We start from the raw sequence: 9013 nt of genomic DNA, 5'->3' as shown, positions 1-9013 counted from the left end.
AGAGAGCTTCATGTCATCACAAAATCCTGGCTTTGTAAAAATTATTCAAGCAGAAATGAGCAAACATGGCTTCTTACTTTGTCTCTCAGGAGGCAGAGAGAATGGATCAAATGACTACCTCATAGATCTAGATGTTTAAGTGCTTTAAGACTGATTCAGTAGTTCCATCATTGTGTTGAGAATGATTGTAATAATAACCCATCACTGCAACCGTGCATATAAGTTCAGTGAGCTGAGAACAGTGGACCCATTAGTATAAACCTCTCTGTTCACCATGCCAAATATTAGCAGCAAAGAAAAAAGCTACCTGAGAGTGAATCAATACTAGAGCAGGACTTTCACATATAGTTTTTATCAATCCATGGGGTATGAGATTGGATTGCTGCTGCCACAATAGGTCTTCAAATCCTGGAAAAAAGACATAGGGGCGCAAAGATAAGGACTGCAAAGAGCAACCAAAATCTAAATGTGTAGTACTCAGTACAAGTGATGAACACCACCATCCAAGATTCATTTGGTTCCACTCTTCTTTCCAGCTTTGCTGCCCATGAGCCCAAGCATCATGCCACATTCCTCAAGTCTCCAAGGTTCATTGCTGTCTTTTCAGGGAAGGGAAGGAACAAGGATGAGTGGATTACCTCAAGCAGCAAAGCCAGTTTTGCCAATAAGAATAGTAAATGGCAGCCATTGCCTGACTTTTTTTCATCTAGGTCACTTCTAGCTGATGCCAAAGGCAGATATCATTTTTTGTGGAAGGAGAAAACCTGAGGTAAATATCCATGTAAGGGTTAAGGAAGATCATCAGCCATGAGCCATTTATAGGTAAAACTTACATCCTGATCTCTGAAACTTGTAGCTAAAGCCAAGAAGTTTCCAGGAGCCTTCTCATGTAAAGTTCATCAAGAATCAGTATAAAGAAGAAGAACCCTTACAGAGCTAACTTTGTTCTCTGGAATGTAAGATTTGCCTGAAGACATTAACAAGTTAGGGAAGGCACTGGTCACAAAAGAAGTCAAGGCCAAGGAACTGCCAACCCAAGCAGAGTTCTGTTACCCCTCAGAACCAGTTCAGAGACGTAGCAGCACAGCACTAGAGTTACCTACCTCCTCTCAATAGCCTGAGTGCCTCAAGTTCAGAGCGGAACATGGCTAAGGGTTAGTACTCAATGAAATTCAGAGAAGCTCATCCTTATTTGTATGTGCGGAGTTATACTACCTACTTGAGGAAAGAATGTTTGAAAAATTCAACATTTTGGATATATTGAATTTTTGCAGAAACCCAAGAACTTGAGGTCAAATCTATTGGGGCTAGAAAAGAATCAGACATTTACAACATCCTAATGGAATTACTTGCCATACTCTAGGATCATCCTCTATGGAACCAAAAGCAATTCCCTGGAATGATCCATTACATCTCAGTTGGAAGAAAACCCTTCCCAAAGACACAGAAAGTTTTATCAACTAGTGTAACTGCTCCCTGATCACTGAAAACAGTCCTGAATATTCATTGTCTGCCAAAGAAAGCTAAAGATATTTCTACAGACTATTCCTTAGGGAACAGAAGCCTACTGCCAGACCCTCATTTACCCCCATTGATAAAGAGAAGGATTGGGTTAGAGAAATATTGATATGGAGCAAGACCCAGGTTCTGGTCTGAGATTCGGAAGTCCCATTAGTATAACCTAGTGTTCTCCATCAGGCACATATCTCTCTCCCTATAAACTGAGCATTGTTCTCCTCTAGAATAATGGGGCCTGAAAGCTCTGGTATGTAGAAAGGGGCAGAATACCTCTATATAGGGGGAATTAATGGGACTTCAAACAGTCCTTATAAGGGTATGTTGGGTGGGAAAGCTGTAGAAGGGTAGTGATTCCCTGACTGGTAAGGGGGGTCTTTCCCCAGCCACCCTGTTAATAAGTTCAGAAACCTCCTGAAGAATTACTTTCAGTTCTCCTCAAAGAATGTTGACCTATTCTAGGATAAATTATCATAAACAGCAGGTCTTTTTAGATTCCAGAGGTTTTGAGGCTTTGCTTGCATGCCCTTTACAAAGTCTGAAACCTCTCTCAGGGAGATTGGAAACTCTTGACCAGAAATTGGGCCTCGCCAGCACCAGTCCTCTAATCCATGTCCCCTTACATGAGCCACCTAGGCTGCAGCACCAAGTACCTCTCTGGTTTCTTTTCTGCCCAGTGAGCTTGATCTCTCACAGATCCTCTTCCAATTTCCCATCTTGAATCTAATCCAGAATTCAGCAAACTTTTTATGTAAAGGACAAGATAGTAAGTACATTCACCTTTGCAGACCATACAGTCTCAGTGGGAACTTTTCAACCCTACCATTACAGTATGAAAGAAGGCATAGACAATATTCAAATGAATGAACGTATCTGTGTTCCAATAATACTTTATTGGACCAAAAAAAAAAAAAACCAAAAACACAGATATGGGCCATATTTGGCCTGTGGGCCACACTTTACCAACTGCTTATTTTAACCATTCTCACATCCAGACTCAAATCTGTCTGCCGAAATAAATAATAGATTTAGTGTGAGCAAGCCTGAATGGGCCCACATGGCAGAATATAGAAACCTTCTAGGTTAAGTTCTCAGGAAATAAAAAGAATGAAGGCAGATTATCAAAGAGTTGTCAATTTCTCTAGCAGCTGTCACAAGACTTATCTTCTAGCCAAGACTCTTGGAAATCTTAGAACAAGAGTTTGTTCCCCCAGTCTCAGACCTCCTGCTGCTCTGTATATGAGCTCATTTCTGAGTTTATGTAGTGAAAACAACCAACTAACTGAGACTGATGGGTGGCCTAGTCAACCTCACAAGGTAACAATTCTTGAACTCTAATCTGTGGATGTCAGACAACATAGTGAAAATGTCGTATTTGTTATCTCTCCTAGTTTGGGTTTATCTAAAAGTAAAGCCAAAAACAAGGATTTTAGTACAGGTATTGATAATCCTTAGAAATGAGCTCTTAAATCAGTCATTAGCTTCTAAGATTATCTCCTGCACAGAGAGAATAATCTAGCAAATAGCAAGACAATTTATTGTACATCGAGAAAGGACCAATCCTTGCAATGAACTTACAATGAACTCCCAGGCCCGTCTATGCTAGTTGTCTAATTGCCTGGCCACCCAACTTTATTCATTCAAGGACTGACCACAGAGCTCACTTTTCCTCTCCATGTTAAGATCTTCCATCCCTCTAGGAGGTTTTAATGCACAGATCCTGGTGCCTCAATTTTCTGGCCTCCTCACTTCCCAAGACTAAATACTATCCTATATTTGTCACTCACTCTCATGGCCACATTCTAGAGCTCACCACCTAGAGTTGCATGGCTCTCCAATCCCTGGGTTCAGACAACACCCCAATCCCAGCAGCCAGACCTTCCCACTTGCTCAGGTGAAATAAGAAGCCACCATGGACCACAAGAGCCTTAGGGCAGAGATTCCTTCTGGAGAATACTCAGAGTAAACAAAAACCCCTTCTTCTGATCCATGGATTCACATGTCCTCTTTAAAATACCTTTGGATATTTCTTTGAAACCTGACAATACAAGGAAAGAATAGATTCTCTTAACTTTTATTTTTGTTTGTTAGTTTTTGAGTGATAGGGGAATCCACCTGATTTTTCCTTCAGGACTACCTGTTTCCTAAGAGTCAGGGTAAAAGCTGAGGAAAATTCCTCAAAATCTCCGTCCCAGGCAAAGGCTTTGGTCTTAGTCTTAGTCCCCGTGGGGATGACTCCACCCACCTAGGCAAATGGGAAAGAGTGAAGAAGTTTACCAAACAAATAATAGGCCAGTATGGAGACTCACACTTGTAATCCCAGCACTTTGGGAGGCCGAGGCAGGTAGATTGCTTGAGCCCTGGAGTTCAAGACTACCTTGAGCAATATAGCAGGACCCCATCTCCACAAAAATTTTTAAAACTTAGCTGGGCTTGGTGGTGTACACCTGTAGTCCCAGCTACTCAGGAAGCTGAGGTGGGAAGATCACTTGAGCCCTGAAGGTTGAGGCTACAGTGAGCCATGGTCAGGCCACTACATTCCAGCCTGGGTGACAGAGTAAGAACCCGTCTCAAAAACAAAATTTATTTTAATAATAAATACGATAAGTACAGCTCACTTTATTCTTTCTCACACCTTTGTTTATGGCAGACATAAATCATTCTTCCACACAAACTTCTTCCATCTGATGCCTAGTGTTCACTCTGTTGGCCCAGTGCATCTCCCACTGAACACTTAAGAGAGACAATGTACAAGCTAAGCCAAGAGTTGTGCTCTGCCTACTCATGCAGAGGTCTGCCCCCTGGGTCCTGGAACACTCACAAACACCCAGGGGACACAGACACCTAGTGGGAGACCAACTGGATTGAGAGCATGAGTTGAGACAAGACAATGATCTGCATAGACAGTCTCTCAGTATCTGCAGGGAATTTGTTCTAGACCCCCCTCCAAACCAAAATCTGAGGATGCTCAAGTCCCTTATATAAAATGGTGTAGTGTTTGCATATAACTTACATGCATCCTCCCATATCATCTTTAAATCATCTCTGGATTACTCATAATGCCACATATGAGTAATGTAAGTGAGTAAATGCTGTGTAAACTCTTGTTGCATTGTGTTTTTTTTTTTACTCTTGATTATTGTTTCTTTTTTTTCAAAAAATTTTCCATCTGACGTAGGCTGCTTGAATCCATAGATATGGAACACACAGATATGGAGGTTGACTGCATTCTAAAGAAATGTATATCTGTTTACATGCATACTCATTTAGAATTAAAAGTTTAATTCAAGCACTCTTGTCCAGATGGTAGAAAACTGAATAAAGTACTTAATTTTCAGATTATCAGCTGCTTTGATATTTTTTATTTATGGTAGTAATTCTGTTTACTTCTTATAAGTCTGGTAGGTTTTAGGAGTACTTTGTGCTATCTATGCTGGTTTTTTAAAGTGTTTTTTGTAATAAAATTTTTATCTAAATGTGAACAACATTATTAAAGATGTAAAGTAATGTTTTCAGATGAGTTTCTAAGAAATTTGTTCAACTTGGGAGAAATCAAAGTTTTCATTATTCCATTTGTTTTACTTTCAGAAGACTAGCCTTGCTGAAATATAAAATGTCTCAGGCATTAATAGAAAATGAAACATCTTGTTTTTTTCCCAGCTGCTTAATGCATTAAGTTCTTAAGCACCATGAAACAAGTATCTGACTTCTTAAACCCTACTGTTATAGTAAACAAAAAGCATGAATATATTCATTGTATAATACTCTGAACAATGAAATGAAAATAGCCCTTTCCTATGCTTTGATATTACCAACTTTTCTCCTTTCTGTTTTTCAAAGCTTTTCTAGTCATGTTTATTTGAATTGAAAGCACATGTGAGCCTCTTACATCATTCCTTGGATAGTGAGCACAACTATGAGCCTTACAGAAAGCCTGAGATTTAAGCTAATTTCAACAGACAATAAAGTTTTGGTGTTTTGGTTTTGTTTTCACAAACCTTAACTATCTCCTGCTATTACTCCTACCTAAACACCTGACTACCTGTCTCCTGTTATTATATCACCATATGGCTTTGCAAACTCTTTCTTTATAACATCACTGAAGACCAATTCAGAACTAACATAAGGATTCAGTTGTCCTTAACTTATAAGAACATTCACAATAGCACAATAGGGACCACTGGTCAGAAGCAGCTGGAGCAGAGCGCCATATGGGAACCACCGCACTGCCCACCACACCTGGCTGTGTCAGCATGGTAGATAGAGTGGAAAAACCTGAGATCAAACTCCAGTTCACCTATACATAAGTGGGATTGCTGTGGTTATAAATTGGATTCCATTGTCTTCATCAGAAAAGTGAGAATACCTAACTCATAGGATTTTCTAAGGACTAAACGAGATCCATACATAGTATTTAGCACAGTGTGAGGCATAGAGTAAACACTAAATGTTAACTTTGATAGAATATTCATAATCATGTGTATGTGGTTCTGTCATATGAAATTGGGATAAGCTGTTTTCTCCTGACTATTCCTCAAACCTAGAAAAATATCAAATGTACCCTTCAACAAGGTTGTCTCAATTTCAATTTACATGACAATAAAAGTGTGAGTAAGCCCACTTCTTGGCTTCTGTACAAACACTGAGTATTACCTCATATAAACGCTGACATTAGATCTTATTTTTTATGGTAACTCATGAAATAATTTTATGTTTGCCGACAATTATGCCAATTGCTGTTCATGTTGTTTGCATCTTTTGTAAGGATGTTCTTTTCTTATATTTTAGAGTGCATCATATATAAGAAATAGACTCTGTCACTTGTTCAAATACTTTTTCTAATTCTCCCTTATCTCTAATTTTCCTTACAATGTTTGGGGTATATGGAGCCTTCAAATATTCAAGTAATCAAATGAAATATTTCTGCCTTTGAAATAAAAAGATTAACTCATATGTTTGCCTAATACTAATTTTGTTTTTTAGTGTATTTAATCGAACTATAATTATGTTTTATGCAATACAGCATTCCTTTTTATTTTCAAGTTTTTAATAATTTTCCCAATTACCATTTATCCATTTTTCTCTTTTCCCACTGATGTAAAACTCTACTTTTTCTATATCTACATATTTCTATCAAGTTATACATATAATCAAGTATTTTAATGACCTTTCTGTTCTCCTCATTACACATATTTTAATTTTGTGCTTTTATTGTGTTAAGCAGAATTCTAAGATGAACCCCAATAGTTCTGACACATTACATATACACCAGTTATTCAATCAAACAACAATCATATACTGCCTTGGAGGAATATCCAAATGTAATTAGGTTTCCAAATCAGTTAATCTTAACATAGGAGGATTATGCAGGTGACATGACCTAACCACATGAGCCCTTTAAAAGCCACCAGTTTTCTCTGGCTGGTCTGGCTGGCAGCAGAGGTAGTAGATAGACAGATGTGTTCTGGCTGAACTATAAGAAAGCAAATATTTATCTTGTAAACTGGAGGTTCCATGTTACAGAACAGCAGGCAACCTCTAGAAGCTGAGAGCAGTCCCAGCCCACAGCTAGATAAACAAGGTCCTGAACCTTATAGCCACAAGGAAATGAGTTCTGCCAACAAATGAGCAGGGAAGAGGACCCTGAACCCAGATGAGAACTCAACCTGAATGACACCTTGATTTAGCCTCATCACGCTCTCAGCAGAGAACATACACAACCTTTGCTAGACTTCAGAGCTTCAAAACTGTAAGCTAATATCTGAGAGTCCTTTTAAGCCAATAAATTTGTGGTAATCTGTCACACGGCAATAAAAAACTAATGTTTATAGTATACTTTCACAACCACTATAACACCATCAATTCCTATTCCATCATAGTATTTATTCTTGTTAATCACACTTACAAGACTTTAAATTTTCTCAAAACTAAAAAAAATCCTATTGATCCTTCATGCTAAGTGTATGGATTACATTGGAGACAGATCCAAGCAGCCCTGGAGGCTCATTGTCCCTCTTGTTTTGGGAGCTTACCAAAGAGCATTCTCCAGGGATCTGTGGTGGTTAAACAGAAAGAGCAGCCTTGTATCAGCCACTGCACTTCAGTGAGCTCCTCTTTCAAACCAAGCCACCCCCCAACCACAAAGCCCATACTGCTACAAAACTGACCATCTAGAGCACACTGCTCATTAAGATTAGTGGGCTCTGTCAATGACAGACTGGATAGAGCAAATGTGGTGCATATACTCCATGGAATACTATGCAGCCATAAAAAAGAAGAAGATCGTGTCCTTTGCAGGGATAAGGATAGAGCTAGAGGTCATTATCTTTAGCAAACTAATGCAGGAACAGTAAACCAAATACTGCATGTTCTCACTTATAAATGGGAGCTAAATGATGACAACACACGGACACATAGAGGGGAACAACACATGCTGAGGCCTATCGGAGGGTGAAAGGTGGGAGGAGGGAGAGAAGCAGGAAAAATAACTACTGGATATCAGGCTTAATACCTAAGTGATTACATAATCTGTACAACCAACCCCCATGACAAACATTTACCTATGTAACAAACCTGTACATCCTGCACATGTACCCCCTGAACTTAAAATTTAAGTTTAAAAAAATTAGTGGGCTCTCCTACCTGCAAGTCAGTTATTCCACACAGTTATTCCAGTTACACAGACACACCCACAAAAAAAGAAACCTGTTTCCTATCTACCTAGGATGTTGCTGGGGTGCATCAGCAGATCGTTAAGTAATACCCAAATCATCCTTACGCATTCATTGTTCCTGCATCTTCAAACCTCCCTTGGTTCTCACGCACAACTCAACATCACACATCCAGAGTGCTTTGCATCAAGTCTTCTATTTAAAGACTATGATGTATGTTGCTACTTAAAGTTGTTATGTTTTTTTCTGTCTGTTTCAGAAATATTTTTAAATAGATCATTACTTGCCTTTAGTCTACCTCTGAGTACTATAGCTCTCAAAGCTATTATGAGTAAGTTAACTTTTTTTGTTTATAATTAATCTATGCTGGCATAGAGAAAAGCTATTGAATCTGTATATTTCTGGGATTTTTTTCGCGACTGGACACAGTGTATTTACTAATGATTAAAGTGTAAGTGGATGAAAGAATAAAGCATTCATATTTTAAAACAGGACCAGTTAGCCAGAGAAGTCTTCCGAATCTGAAAGAATGACTCCATAATGATGTCATTCAGACTATGAGCATGTGATTGATGCCTACTATGCCTGCTTCTGAGGTACATATGCATACTATTGGGAAAGGAAGTAGGGAAGGAAGGAGGAAGGGAGGGAGGGAGGGAGGGAAGAAAAAGAAAGAAAGGAAAAGAAAGAGAGAGAGAAAGAAAGAGAAGGAAAGAAAAAGAAAGAAAGAAAGAAAGAAAGAAAGAAAGAAAGAAAGAGAAAGAAAGAAAGAAAGAAAGAAAGAAAGAAAGAAAGAAAGAAGAAAGAAAGAAAGAAAGAAAGAAAGA

This window comes from Sapajus apella, unplaced genomic scaffold (assembly GCF_009761245.1).
Source record: "Sapajus apella isolate SASKATOON/1434 unplaced genomic scaffold, GSC_monkey_1.0 scaffold34, whole genome shotgun sequence".
Taxonomy (NCBI): domain Eukaryota; kingdom Metazoa; phylum Chordata; class Mammalia; order Primates; family Cebidae; genus Sapajus; species Sapajus apella.
The sequence above is the reverse complement of the archived record's forward strand: the minus strand, read 5'-3'. Positions refer to the sequence as shown.